This window comes from Lygodium microphyllum, chromosome 1 (assembly GCF_053477565.2).
Source record: "Lygodium microphyllum isolate KBCC chromosome 1, Lygodium_microphyllum_v1.1.10, whole genome shotgun sequence".
Lineage (NCBI taxonomy): Eukaryota > Viridiplantae > Streptophyta > Polypodiopsida > Schizaeales > Lygodiaceae > Lygodium > Lygodium microphyllum.
Genome location: NC_141135.1, coordinates 19,697,964 through 19,713,047, shown reverse-complemented (window position 1 = coordinate 19,713,047; position 15,084 = coordinate 19,697,964). Strand labels below are relative to the sequence as shown.

General features: G+C 37.7%; 1 pseudogene; it reads right to left on the bottom strand.

Moving 5' to 3' along the window:
• Positions 1–8,748: 8,748 nt before the first annotated feature.
• On the bottom strand, positions 8,749–9,530 carry LOC148040887 (transcription factor TGA2.2 pseudogene; annotated as a pseudogene).
• Between the last annotated feature and the right edge of the window lie 5,554 nt (positions 9,531–15,084).

The window sequence follows — 15,084 nt, the reverse complement described above, 5'->3', positions numbered from 1 at the left end:
AGTAAATCAATTTGGTCTTCGGGTCGTGATGGAGGAAGTTGTAAAGGTAAATCATTAGAAAAGCAATAAAAAAATTTAGCAATAAAATGCTATTGCTTTGGAATTAGTTAAATTTTTGTAACATCAACTTCATTAATCCATACTAAGAAAGCTTTAGATTGTTTACGCAAAGCTCGCTTCGCCTGTGTATGACTAATAATTGGAAATAATTCGGTTTTTTTTAACCCTTCGAGTAAAATTTGTTTACCTTTGTGCTTAATGTGCATTGAGTGTGTGTTGTAATCTATATGGGGGTTGAATTGTGATGCCATGGCATTCCTAGAATTAGGTCAGCAAATTGCAAAGGTGCTACAAAAATATTTCACTTTTCCTTATAAGATCCAATACTAATTTCTAAATTATGAACTTCTTTAGTACCATTATATCGTTGTCCTAGAAATGCAGCCTTAATTTTATAGGTAGATGGAACAGTTTTAAGTTGTAATTTGCTAACTACTTTTTCTAAAACAAAATCATGAGTACTACCATCGTCATCCAAAACAATCATATCATTATTATTGATTTTACATCGCATCTTTAACAAAGCATGCATAGAAATTTTACTAGCAAGGTCTTCAGGTTCATTAGAATTTTTGCCCATAAGTGTAGCCTCATTGAAGTTGGGCATTGCTTCAAGGTCTTCGTTGGATTCTTCAGCTCTAAGAAAATTCAAATGTGCCGTGGGTTTCTTCCAATCACGGGTGTTGCCCATGGGACAACAACTCACAATATGATCAGGATGCTTACAATTATAACAAATTACATTTTTAGAAATGGCATTGGATACACTTGGATTAACATTTTTAGGTTCACCAGGTTTAGGAAAATTTGAAGGTAGATTGGGAGGTTTAAAATTGGAAACCGATTGACCATGATTATTAAGAACATTTCGCATCCATGGCCGTTGATTAAAACAAATCTTTCCATATTGAGAATTGAAGTTACGGAATGAATTAAAACGAAATTTGTTACCCATGTTGTTACCATTGGATGTCGAAAATTGCCTTCGGTCTAGTTTAGACTGCTTCTTTTCAGCGTCGTGAGCTAGGGATATGGCTTTGTCCAGATTATTGGATTTGAACATGTTGACTTCAGCTTGGATGGATGGAATTAAGCCGGACATATACTTTCTCTTGAAGGTAGATTCAGCCCACTGGCTCCACCATTTGGAGCTGCAAGAGTGTGCTCCAAAATCTTTCTGTGTATTGAGGGATAGATTCACATTCCCGTTGCATGAATGAATCCCATTGTTGTTGCATACAGAGCTCGAATTGTGCAGGGAGAAAATTTGCAAGAACCTTCTTGCGAAATTCATTCCATGTGAGAGGCCGATCAATGCTTTTACGCATGACATCCCACCATAATGCAGCTTTCTCAATAAAATAATGAGATGCACATTTAATTTTATCACTTTCTGAGTATTTCTCATTGTCAAAATAAGCTTCGAACTGACTTAACCATGAAAAAATTTTGCAACCATCTTTAAGACCATCAAAAGAATTAAATTTCAATGTACGCTTGCTTATCTTGGACTCCTTTCGACTAGTGTGGACATCCAAAGTAGCATTGATGGCGTGAACTAGGTTGTCGTCGTTTGTAGAAATTTCAGTGGCAAGACACTTGAGGGACTTCAGTTCTTGCTCCAGTTGTACGCAGTGTTGACGCTCTTCTTCAAGTTGCATGGATATTAAATCTATACGCTGCTCCAGGGTTGGCTCAGGAAGCGGTGATGGAGAGTCAAATTTGGCCATGATTGCTTGATGGAGAAATCTGGAGATTTAGGATGCCTTGTAAATGAAAAGACACCTTGCTTGTCGTTGAAGAATTTTGGTGTGTAAAACCAAAATTTTAAGCAGCCTTTGGACAAGAAATTATGAATGGAAGTAGGCAAGAAAGGCGAGAATTGTTTATGGGAATTTTGTGAATTTATGAAGCTGGAAAGAACTGTGCAAGAACTGCCTTTATGGAAGAGATAGTCAGCTGTGACTTGTGAAGATTTGCAGAGTCTATGTATGACATGGAGTAAGAGAAGATGAAGTTGATTATGTAAGTGGTAATGTAACTTACTTAATAAGGCTTTAAGCCTTAAAAAACTTTATGTTTTAGGACAAGAGGACGTCGTGGATGCTGCCATGGCGGCAAGAAACGGTCCCCTCCCCACGAAATCAAAATAGAGCTTAAGCTCTTGATTAAGCTTAAGCAAAGATTTTAATGAAGCTTTAATGAAGCTTGCTAATCACCTTGAAGCTCTATTTCTTCACGAAACATGGCGCCATGATGTGGGAGTGGGTCTTCTTCAATGCCTGGGAAAATAATAGAATTTATTGACTGTGATAGAGGGGTTGGGGGTTTTGAAGGCCTAGGAATAGAGCCATGTAGTCGGTTCACGATGAGACGGACCGTAGAGCCCATTTGCAACAGGGGGCTTGCCTTCATGCCAAAGGGTAGGAGATTGGAAGCCCAAGAGGTAGGCTGGGCTCTGATACCACTATTGCGAACAACGGATGTGTGGTTTGCATGTAGCGAATGGAAGAAGCTCCCTCTTTCTCTCTTTTACTCATAAAATTGCATATGACTCATGAGAAATTAAAAATAGACTAAAAGAGAACGTAAACTAAGATAAAGTGACACAAGATTGGGTACAATCTCCCCCTGACATGAAGTGGGCAGCTCCCTTCATGTCGTATTTATAATAATATTATGAAATCTTCTTTGCCCAAGATTTAGGCCCTTTACAATCACTCTTTGCATAAAGAGTTTGAGTGTACTGGAAAAGAGATAGAGTAATCTGAATTAACGGATGCTAGTAGTTGTGCATCCCACAACTCTCTAGAACCATTAATATTTTATTGGACATATCTTCTAAAAATCTATTTTGCTAATAAATATTTACATAGAGGCTATGCACACGCTTTATAAGAAATAGCGGTGCGTCTAATGCAATAATCCAATAATTGTCAAATAAATTCTTGAGGAAATAATCTTTAAAATGCTTGCGCATGGCGCGCCTTTCTAATTGTCCTTGCTCTACACAAATCAACTGCCAAAAATTCAGAAAATCATGTTAGAATAATAACCAACTGAATAATTGCAGCTAGCCACATAAATCAATTAATTTAGAATTCCATAAAATAATTAATTCACGAAGACGTTAAAACTTGTGTGGATAAAATGGTATCACCCACATTCACACTTGCATCGATGCCCGGAAAGGATAGGCGTCCCCATCGACCTTCCGCCTAAGACAATTATTAGGAACGTGCCCCGCATTGACGGAGAACCATTTAAGGCGCTCATCCCGCCAACGTACATACAAAGGAGAAGCATTTAAGGCACTCATCCCTTTGCATAGGTGCCACCTGGCAACACCACTTTCCCCCTTTTACCCTAGTCTCCTAAGTCTCCCCTTAGTCTCTACATCAAGTCCCATCCTTAATGATTCTTGGGCACTGACTTACATGATTTATCCTTCTTCTCTTGAGTCTAACATTACCTTTAGTATTGAACCACTTAGCAAAACATTTGGAATAGTTACTCATCTTGTAAAACACATCTTTCATTTACACAAGTGCATACCACTAAAAACATAAAGGTACAATTACATAACATAGACAAAGTCACATGATAACATGTTAATTTTTTGTTAAATTTTTTGTTTATATGTGCTCACTCCTTGGACTAGCCCATCTCGACTAAGTGTGCATTCAACTGTTCAAAGATATTTCGCATGATTAATTTCATGTGGAAACAATTTTGTATAGTGACAAGTGAGTTGTGTTCAAAATTAATGAAATTCTGCACATGTATATTAACATGTATTTTTACGATTAGTTTGACACACAAATGTACAATCAACTTACTATAATTTTTTTCTTCTATTGGATTTCTAAAATTAAGAAAAATAAATAATGAAACAAACTTCAAACATTTAAACTTGCAAACACATTGTTATGTATAGTCACAAATTATTATCATGTTTACTAATGAGATTACTTAACATTTTTATATACTAACTAAGAACTTGGATATGAGAGACAAAAGATGTAGAAAAGTCATGGATTACAAAATAAATGCAAAAGTACAATGTTAATGAAGATGGGTCTTCAATCTCATCTATAATGAGATCTACCCTAGCTAAAGTACTATATATTTTAAGGTCCATCTCAATATCTAAACCTACAAACAAATTAAGCCTGCTACTACTATTGTCACTATGCTCATCATCATTTTGGTCAATAATGGCTGCATGATCATCTTCACGTACAATGGCATTATCATAATCTATATCTCCCACACCATCGTCATCCTCTACCTCTCTTGGTTCACAATCAACATCATTTGTAGTATAAGGAGCATAATTCATATACTCAATAGATGTAAAAGTATTATATATCCCTCTAAAGCATGGGAGATTGGGATCTCATGCCACCAATTGTTATTCTCCATAATTGGTTGAAAGACAACCTCTTGAAGTAAAAGTAGAAATATATTATAATTAAGTTTTTATAAAGTGAACAAATTCAAGAATAGTCTTAGTGGTATCTATTCATATGAAATCTGTGTGTTTAAATAAAATTCACCTACTCACATTATTGTGGTAACACCAATGTCCCATGCTTCAATTACCATAGCTTTGTAGAGTCAATGGTTATGAATCCATTGGCATGATGCTTGATTATTAAATTAGGTCCCATTTACATCACATTCTTAAACCACTTAGTATCCATAACAAATGTAAAGAATATTTGATAATCAAGCTTGTAGATATCTTGGATTACGCCAAACCAATCATTCATATTTCCATTAACTCTCTAAAAGCTTGCAATGACTTTATGATCTTAGGTGTTTTTCTTATCATCAATCCTTTGAGTCCGAAAATGCTTTCACATAGCATTAAACATTGTTACCTTGATCAAACAAGAGTGGTAAATTAGATAAGTACCATGATCTTGTTGTTTACTACCAATGGCACATTACACATATTTAGCTTTGGCAAACATTTTGAAAATAAATATTATACTTACATTTAAAAATCATCCTCTAGCGTACTTCCACTCGGTTGTTATACATTGCTACCCATGAACTCATCACATCACTATTGAGCACACAAAATATATTTATTTTTTAATGAAACTCTCTATCTAGGATCTTACTACACCCTCTCCATTGAGGCATCATGGATGTCATTCTGGATTCTTCTTCATTGCTCCATAATCATGGGAAGGAGGAATTCCTTTGGGCAAGAAATTTAGAGATGTATACAAGTGATTTTTGTGCGAATTGACCTTTAGTCATGCTACCTTTAGGAGTTTCATTTTTCCTCACAAAATCCTTTAGGGTCTAAATCATAAAAAACATCCATTGAGCATGAACTATGCCACATATAGCCATCTCATCCACCAAATGTGCTATGAGATGCAGTTAGCTTGTAAGTATGGTTTGTGGAAAAGTCCCCTCCACTAAACACAATATCTCAATCACTATCATTTCAGTGTTTGAAAATGTTGTGGGGTCTATTTTCTTTGAGCTAATTTTTTGAGAAACACGGATTCTTGAGCAAGGTCTAGCTATGCAGGATGGAAGTCAATGACAAGAAGCATGATGATGTCTAAGGCTAAACACACTAACTCTTACTCAAGTGAATTAGATTCCAAGATAGATTCGCTTGGACCCATAAACACAATCTTAAGTGAAGAGACAAGACTAAAAGTATAAATTACAATAGCATTCACTACAAGGGAATGGGCAAATAGTGATGGCCGTTTGTGATAGAAAATAGTGGCATTGCTAATAGTATCACATTTGCAATGCTCTTAGAGATGAAAATAACGATATTGTTCTTAGAAAAAAAAGTGTTGAAAACTTGAGCCTGGCATTTTACCGCAAACAGTTTCAAGAGAGAGTGAGAGAGATCGTGGCTTTAGGAGGAAGAGGGAGAGGAAGAGGGAAAGAGAGAGAAGGATATCTTCTCGCTACCGCACGCGAAGAGGGGGGAGAACTGCATGAGGAAGAAAGAAGGGATGTCATGAGAAGAGGAGACGAAGAATCTATCCTCGGGCCATTGTGGTAAGTACATTACTTTTTCTTGCTTTGTTCTTGTGGTAGGGGGGGAACTGCATGAGGGAGAAAGAAGGGACGTCATGAGAAGAGGAGACGAAGAATCCATCCTCCGGCCATTGTGGTAGGTACATTACTTTTTCTTGCTTTGTTCTTGTTTTCTTTTTTTCTTTTGTTTGTTTTTCTTGAGTATGAGATGCCTTGAGAGAGAAAGAGAGGAAAGGAGAGAGGAAGAAGAAGGAAGGGAAGAGAGAACGAGAGAGAGAGAGAGAGAGAAAAGATAAAAGATAACACAGAAAGAGAGAAAGAGAGAGAGATAGAGAAAGGGAGGGAGAGAGGAGAATGAGTGAGAGAAACAATGAGGGGGGCAAAGGTAAACAAAGAGAGAGGCAACAAAGGAAGAGAAAGAGAGAAAGAAAGAGAGGGGAGAGAGAAAAAGAAACGGAGAGAGTGAAGGGAGAGGTGGATAAAAGGGTGAAGTAAAGAGAGGAATGAGAGTGAAAAAAAGAGAGAGAGCTAGAAAGAGAAGGGGAGAAAAAGGGACAGAAAGAGGGAGAAAAAGAGAGATAGAGAAAACAACAAATAGAGAGAGAGAAAAATGGAAACAGTGAGAGAATTAGAGAGAAAGGAATGATAGAAAAATAAAGGTAGAAGGGGAAGAGAGGCACAAAGAGGGGTGGGGAGAGAGATTCTTTCAATGTCTTGTTTTATGAGTTTTTTATTTTCTATCTTTGATTTTGATTTTAACAAGATGCATTGAGTGAAAGTGGAGAGGAAAGGAAAGAAAGACATAGAGAAAAGAAGGGAGGGAAAGGAAAAGAGAAAAGAAGTGAGAGTGGGGAGGGAAGATGGGGGAGAAAAATAAACATTGATAGAAAGAGAGGGGGAGAAAGAAACAAAGAAGGATGAAGGGAGGAAAACAAAAAAAGAAAAAGAGAAAGAGAATGTGAAAGATGGGAAGATAAATAAATAAGGAGGAATGGAGGTAAATAAAAAAATGGAAGAGAGAGAGAGAGAGAAAGAGAGAGATAGAGAAAGAGGAACAGGGAAAGAAATAAAAAGGGATATAGATAAAGACTGAGGGTCATGGAGAGAAAAGGAACGGATAAAGAGATATGGAGGGAGATAAACAAATAAAGGAAAAGGGAGAGAAAGAGGAGTAGAGATTAAAACGAAGGAAGATCATAAATGAGGGGAACAAAAACCTGTTGTTTGTTGTAACTTAGACCAAATTGAAAACGATGATGGTCATGATGTCCAAGATCATGAAGCGTATCTTAATTAGCATGTCCCATCTCCTTGCTCTCAACACAAGCTGGCAATCAGATAAAAGTGTCACTTCTCTATAGAACACACACATTGCTTCCAATCAAAGATAATTCATCAGGCGATCTCAGACTTTGAGCAAACAGGAAAAGTATGTATCCATTATGTCTTACATTTGTGCAAAACAATTTATACATGGAGGTGACACCTCACCTCAAGGAGGAATGCACCTATTGCAACCAGTTAGAAGAGTTCATGGAATTGTAATGAATGGAGTGCCTGAGCCAATCCACCAATTGGAAGGCATGACCCCATCTACACCCTCAATACCAAAGGAGATAGTCAATCTTTCAGACCTTCTTCTAAACTTGCAGCCTCAAATGGAGGCAATGATTGATGCATTGATACCCATGGATGCCAAATCATCTGATCCATTGAGAGAGGAAGTGTACATACCATTATATGATGGGTGCGGAGTATCTTGCCTAAAAACACTACTTGCTCTCCTAAGTGTATAGACAAAATACAGGTGGAGTGATACGAGTGTGACCGAGTTGTTCAGGTACATTCTACGTACACTGCATTGATATTTTTGACTCCATTATAAAAAACACTTGTTGTGATTTTTCAAGGTGTTTTATGATTTTTTTAAGGTTGCTAAAGTATCATATACTACCACTTGGAAATACGATGCCTAAGTCTCGTGATGATGCGTGACTAGTATTACAAAAGCTTGGCATGGACTACAACAACATCCATGCATGTGTCAATGATTGCGTGTTGTTTCGAGGAGACTACATGACTATGGAGACATGTCCAAAGTGTGGTACTCACAGGTATCAACAGGACTTGTATAAGGGGCAAACCATCCCTCAAAAAGTTCTTAGATGGTTTTCACTTATACCACATATATGTCACTTATTTCATATGTCAGGCATGGCGAGCTTGATAACGTGGCGTGTGACAACAAGCTCGGCCAGAAGGTAGCATTGCTAAAGGTTGGATGTTGTGGGAGGCGTTAGTGTATATTTCATAGTGTCTACCAATGGTGGATTTAGACAATAGTATGCTATGGTCTGCTGAAGGACGATGATAGACTGATGGGAGATATAGTGGTTAGAAATGGGGTGAAAAAAAGGATGGATCCTACAATGGAAGAGAAAGTGAATCATTTTTTTATGTTGCATCATGCATCCATGGAGAAGTGGCTTGCTAGGTATGAGTAGGCAAGGAGAGATCAAGAAGAAGCGTGATCAGAATTTCGACGCAGTACCCCCCATTGACTGATTCGCTATCCTGAGGGCATGGAGGAGATGCCACGGTTTATATCTATACGATGGTTACATGGAGCTTTGATAGTAGCTTCTCACGAAGGGGTGGAGGTCTCTATTGTGAGGAGTTGAAATTGCACACATCCAAAAGTTGTTGTTTAGTGAGTGGCTCTAGTTGAGGAATCAAAATCTTCAAAAGATTAGATGGGCAAAAACCTCTCATCCACATGAAGCATCTCTTTGCAGGAGTCTTCCACATACCAGACATGATATGAAATACCTCTACTTTGAGAACTACCCCCTTGAGGTGAAATAGCTTAGCATCGTGAGTTATACCGTTATCAACGAGCAAGTGCAAGTCGATGTCACTCACATGTGCCGTCAGTCCAAATCTTAGCTCTAAGAGTTCCCTGTTTTTCTCTTCTACCCACCTCGCACAATCCATATTGAATGCAACAGTCCTAAATTCACGGATCTACCCGCATCTCTAGATGCATATCCACCAACATAAACTCCATGTTTTCTAACCTGATCAAGCTCTCAATCTGATTTAGCTTCACTCGACTTGATTCTAGTTGTTGGACATAGGATTTTTTCTCAGATGGTTTTTACAAGTAGCTTCGAGTTCTGAGCAAGCCTTCTAAGAACCTTGGAGTCTGTAAGCTTTGAGCGATAGTTATGATCAGAAGACCTCAAAGCAACAAATATGTCTCTATGGTTCTCATTTTCCACCCTATCCTCTTTGAGAAGTGATCGATCTGATCAATCTTTTCCTCTAACTTTTTAGAGGGCCTTCACCTCTTGCTTGTCTCCTCTACTTACTAGACTAAGGTATCCACCAACTTCTTTCACAAGCAGGTCCTTAGCTTGTCAGTAAGCTACGCCCTTACTTAGCATCTCCAATGCGAACCTCGAACCAAGTTTCTTGAGTAGCAGCTCGAGCAGCACCTCCTTCCTTGAGCTCCTTCACCTCATAGTACAAGACAATGGATGTGTGAATGGCTTAAAGAAATTGAGATGGAAATCGGATTTTTGATGGCATGTACAAGGAGAAAAATTGAAATAGGAAGGATTTAAAGTATGCAGGAAAGAAGTAAGATGCATCCACTATCTATCTAGCTCGGCCATGGCTTTGATACCATGTTGATAAAAATGGACCTAGAACTAGATGATTAGCTTGGACTCATAAACAAAATCTTAAGAAGAGAGATGAGATTAAAAGTACAAAGTACAATAGCATTCATAATTTAACTCAATGTCAAGTTCATGATTTTATAGTTGTAGGATGGTTCCCATTTTCTCATTGTGCCTATTATGGGATTCATGCAACTTCCTCTAGGTTGTTGTATGTACCTTGCCCTAGTGCTCCATACAAAGAGGCTGTTTTAGGAGTGCGATTTCATAAATCTCAACATAATGTGCCTACAAAGAAAGAAACATCCACAATTTATTAGCATAAGAAAGGGAAACATTGTTCTCAATTCACAACCATGAAAATTTACTACTACCATGTGGTTGTTATTCCTCACAAGTCCCACCATCTTGAATATATTCTCCCATGCTACCTTTGAAGTGTGATGCAAGATGGAAATAGAATGTATAAATTGCTAAAATCATATGCATGTGATCACTTTTCTATAAGATACAATATGTGTATGATTGCAAGCTCTCATTTACCTATAGCATCTTATGCTAATGGTGAACTTCAAACCAAATAGTTACTTCACACCTCTTCTTTTGGTCCTTTGTGAAGGCCCTCTTCAAGCATCACATGCAACTCATGGGTGTATGAAACTTTGTTATAGCTTTTTTCATAGCCTTTTCCGCCTTCTTTGTCAATATCCATAGAGCATGTGATATCGTGGTGTTTCCATTTGCTGCCTCTTGTGGCCAAGTATCCCTTTGCCTTCCAATACTATGTAGATTCTCTGTTACATGTTCAGAATCTTGAATCCCAATCAAGTACTCCCATATGATTGATTCCACATTCTTGAAAATATTCATGGGATCTAGAAGGTCATTGATTGGGTTCTAATAAGGTAGCTGAAAGAATATAGAGTACTTAATCAAGAAAATACACAATGTATATTCAATAGGCATTACATAAAGCTCGGGGCTATAAAAACTTAAGCTTAAAGGCCTATTGACTCATCCCATGAGGAGGTGGATGTTCCATGTGTTTCCATAAATCCTTCCAATCTATGATAGATCATGATTGTTTCAGAATCCTAGTCAATGGTGCCTCATGGTTAGGATGATCAGAAGGGAGAAATCTATGATAGTTGGCATAAATAAACTTCTTCGGAGAATTTGATTATGAATGATGGACCACCACATGGGACATGCATGGTATCCGGAGAGGTAGAGAGACACGAATCACATGCTCATAGAAAGAAAATGTACTATTCCCTAAAAAACAAAATAATATACATATATAGAAGTTGGTTTAGGAGTTTCATACTTAAACAATCACCATACCCTAGGAAGTCATGCATGGTCCACATTAGTTAGGATGCCTCTCAATGTGAAGTTTTGCATATACAAAGGTTGAGATACATCATGCACATCAATACCTCTCCAAAGTGTCTCCAAATCTTCTATCAAGGGATCTAGATATACATCCATATTCTTGACTATATGCTTCCTTGGAATTAGTAGAGATAGCATAACATACCCTTCTTAAAATTGTCATTAGGGGTGGAAGATTGTAGTATAGCAATACTACCACACTACAACATATAGACCCAATAGTAACGTTTAAAGGGATGGAATTATTCATGGAAAAAAATTCCCCCATCATCGCTATTCGCATCACTATTAGTGACGTGATAAATTTGTCACTATTTGAGTCACTATTTCCATCGCTATTAGCATCTCTATTCGCGTCGTTATTTCCATCGCGATTAGTGTCACTATTTGCGTCACTAATTAGGATAGTGATGCTAATAGCAGTAGAAATAGCGATACAAATAGAGGCATTGATAGCAACGGTTGTAGAGTAAATTTTCGATGCAAATAGCGATGGTTACAGAGGACAAAAGTTTAGGTGGTAGGGCATGCAACCCTTCTAGCTATATGCACTAAGTATTCTTGCATAATTCATTTGCCAATGTCACCTACACCTAATGTCTAAAAATTTTGCATTAGGATTTTTTTAGAAAAAGGAATTTTGTGAATGCAAAAGCTAGATATAATCAATTCGAAAAGGTATTAGACAAGGAGCTTTTTCATCATTTGCTTAGACCTGAGAAGAAGAAGACCTTGTGATTGCAAAATCTAGATATAATCAATTCAAAAAGTTTTACTCAATGAGATTTTTTATCACTTGCTTAGGCCCAAGAAGAAGAGCTTCACTTCAAGTTTTCATTGTAGTTAGGACCCTGAGGTATGAATAAGTTCCATTGATCTTCTACTCACTCTACCTTATTTTAAACTTGTTCAAGTCTTTTTGGGGAAGCATTTGGACATTTGTACGAGTTATACCATGGCATTGAAGCCTCCGCGGGGGGGGGGGGGGGGGGACTCATGAATATATGTATATATAATGTAAGTTCAAAATAAGGGGTTTTTAAAACAACATTTTTATACTTTTTTACATACAGAAGGGTGTCATATAAAGGGGTTACTTATAGATTGAATAGAAAAGGGTTGTGTTTTATTCAAGAAAATTTCACAGATTATGATATTTATAAATAGGCCATGAACGCATGTTATATAGAGAATATATATATAGTGAACCCCCCAAGGTTGGAGCCAAAAACACTTATATAGGGAGTAGTAGTGTCTCTGAGCTCTACTTCTTCCTTTTTGTTTTTACCTACACCTAAGTCATCTTCTATCTCTTCTTTCTTGGCCTCACCCTCAATCTCAATGGATGGAGGTGTTTCAAGATCAAAAGAATCACACTCATCCTCCCCCTTCTCAAACTCCATTTCTCGAGTTGCAACATGTGGTGCAAGGGTTCATCCTTCTAACATATTCACATATCTTTGTCTTCTTTCTTATATCCTAGCTCCATCATAATACATTCTACCTTTGAACAAATATCCATTCTCCATCCTTTTCCCTTTACATAATAATCCATCATTTCTTCCTCTTCTTGGACTCCTTCAGGTTTGCATTCTTTGTCAAAAGATAGGGAGAGAGAGATGAGGCAACATGGAGTAGTGGACACCCATATTCTTCATTATTCCATGTACCAAACACATATTGAATGACTATAAAGAACTAGATCTAAGTCAGTGTACATGAGTTGAGCTTGAAGTCTCAACACTCCCTCTCAAGCTCAAACTAGCTGCTATACTCCAAGCAACTCCCTAAAATAAAAAAAATTCTCTTTACCAAGTGATTTGGTAAAGATACCTGCTAGCTAGTCTTCTATCTTCACATGAAGTAGATCAATTTGTCGTAAAAGTACCATTTCCCTAATGAAATGTTAATAAACCTCTATATGTTTGGATCTAGCATGATAGACAGGGTTGCTAGCTAGCATCACACTATTGAGACTATCACAATGCAATGTGAATTTGTTGTCCAATTTGATACCCAAATCATGCAGTAGTTTCACAAGCCAAACTGCTTCGCATGCCGCTAAGGCTGCACCCCTATATTCTACCTCTGTACTACATAAAGCAATAGTGGGTTGCTTCTTACTACTCCAATTGATCATATTGCTGCCTAAATTGAAAGCATAACCATTGATTGACCTCCTATCATAGACACAACTAGCCCAATCAACATTTGCATAACCTATCAATTTGAGCTCATAAAAAAGCCCATAATCATGAGTACCCTTCATATACCACAAAATCCTCCTGACTGCATCTAAGTGTGGCTTACAAGGTTTTTGCATAAATTGGCTAATCAACCCCATTGCATAACTCAATTCACGATGGGTAATAATAAGGTAAATGACGCTGCTCACCATATGTTTGTACATAGCGACATTCTTGATCTCAGTCTCCCAACATCAACTAGAAGTTTGACATTCTGATCCAATGGTATTTCCATGGCTTTACACTCCCTCATGCCATATTTTAGCAACATATCATGAGCATACTATAGCAACAATTCAAGTAACTCATCCCAATCAGGGGGTTCTTCTCTCACAGAAATGGATGTATCAAATGGCTTATACTTCTTGCCTAACCCATTCAATGTCACTGCAATCATATCATCCTCTAAAACCAAGATCTAATAGTAGCTAGCTAGTCAGCTATGGCCAGAAAAGAGAGAAGAGAGAATGCACTTACCTCAAAGCTTGAAGGAGAATCCTTTTATGCTTCTCTCCTTCTTTTTCTTCTCCTTTACGGTTTTCCTCCTTCTCCTTTGGGTACAGTTGTCCCCTCTCTTTTTGTGGATGGCAATGGAAATGACGATGGTAGTGGCCTCTCTCTCTCTCTCTCTCTCGCTCTCTCCCTTCTTCTCTCTATGCGTCTCTTCATCAATAAAAAGAAAGAGAGAAGTAAAGAAAGGAGAAAAACAAAGAGAGAAGAGAGAAGGCACTTACCTTAAAGCTCGAAGAAGAATTATTTCACGCTTCTCTCCTTCTTTTTCTCCTTCACGAGTCCCCTCCTTCTCCTTTGTAGTTGTCCCCTGTCTTTTCATGGATGTGGTGTGGCAATGGCAATGGCAGTGGTAGCCTCTCTCTCTCTCTCTCTCTCCCTTACGTTGATCTCTCTCCCTTATTCTGTCTATACATCTCTTCATCAACAAAAAGAAAGAGAGAAGTAAATAAAAGAGAAAAACAAAGAGAGAAGAAAGAATGCTCTTACCCCAAAGATGTTGTAAGAGAGGGAGAGAGACAAAGTGGAGCAAAAGATGAGCCTCAGCTCATTGTTGTTTTTCTTCCGTTATTCTTCCATCATACTCACTGAAAGAGACTTACACATATAGGTATGACTAACCAAGACTAACTGTGGTTAAGTCACTAACTACACCAACTTATTGAATGTCACACACATGTACAACTGTATCCAACTATTGTCGGTCACACACATAAAGATAGATTGACTAAAGAGTAACGAGAGCTTGATATTCTAACACTCCCCCTCAAGCTCAAACCATCTGGTAAACTCCAAGTAGCTATCTGAAGTATATAAACTTTTCTTTACCAAGAGACTTGGTAAATATATCTACTACTTGGTCTTCAGTCTTCACATGAATCAATTCAATCTGCCTTGTAAGAACCATTTCTCTCATAAAATGGTAGTGAACCTCAATATGTTTGGACCTAGCATGGTAGACATGATTGCTAACCAACATAACACTGCTGAGGTTATCACAATGTAATCTCACTCTGCTTTCTAGCTGTTTCTTACTCTGCCATGATCATACTGCTACCCAATCCAAATGCATAACCACTGGTTGACCTCTTGTCATAGGCACAACCAGCCCAATCAACATAAGTAAACCTTCTCAAGTCAAGAGATTTTCCATATGCATAAAACAA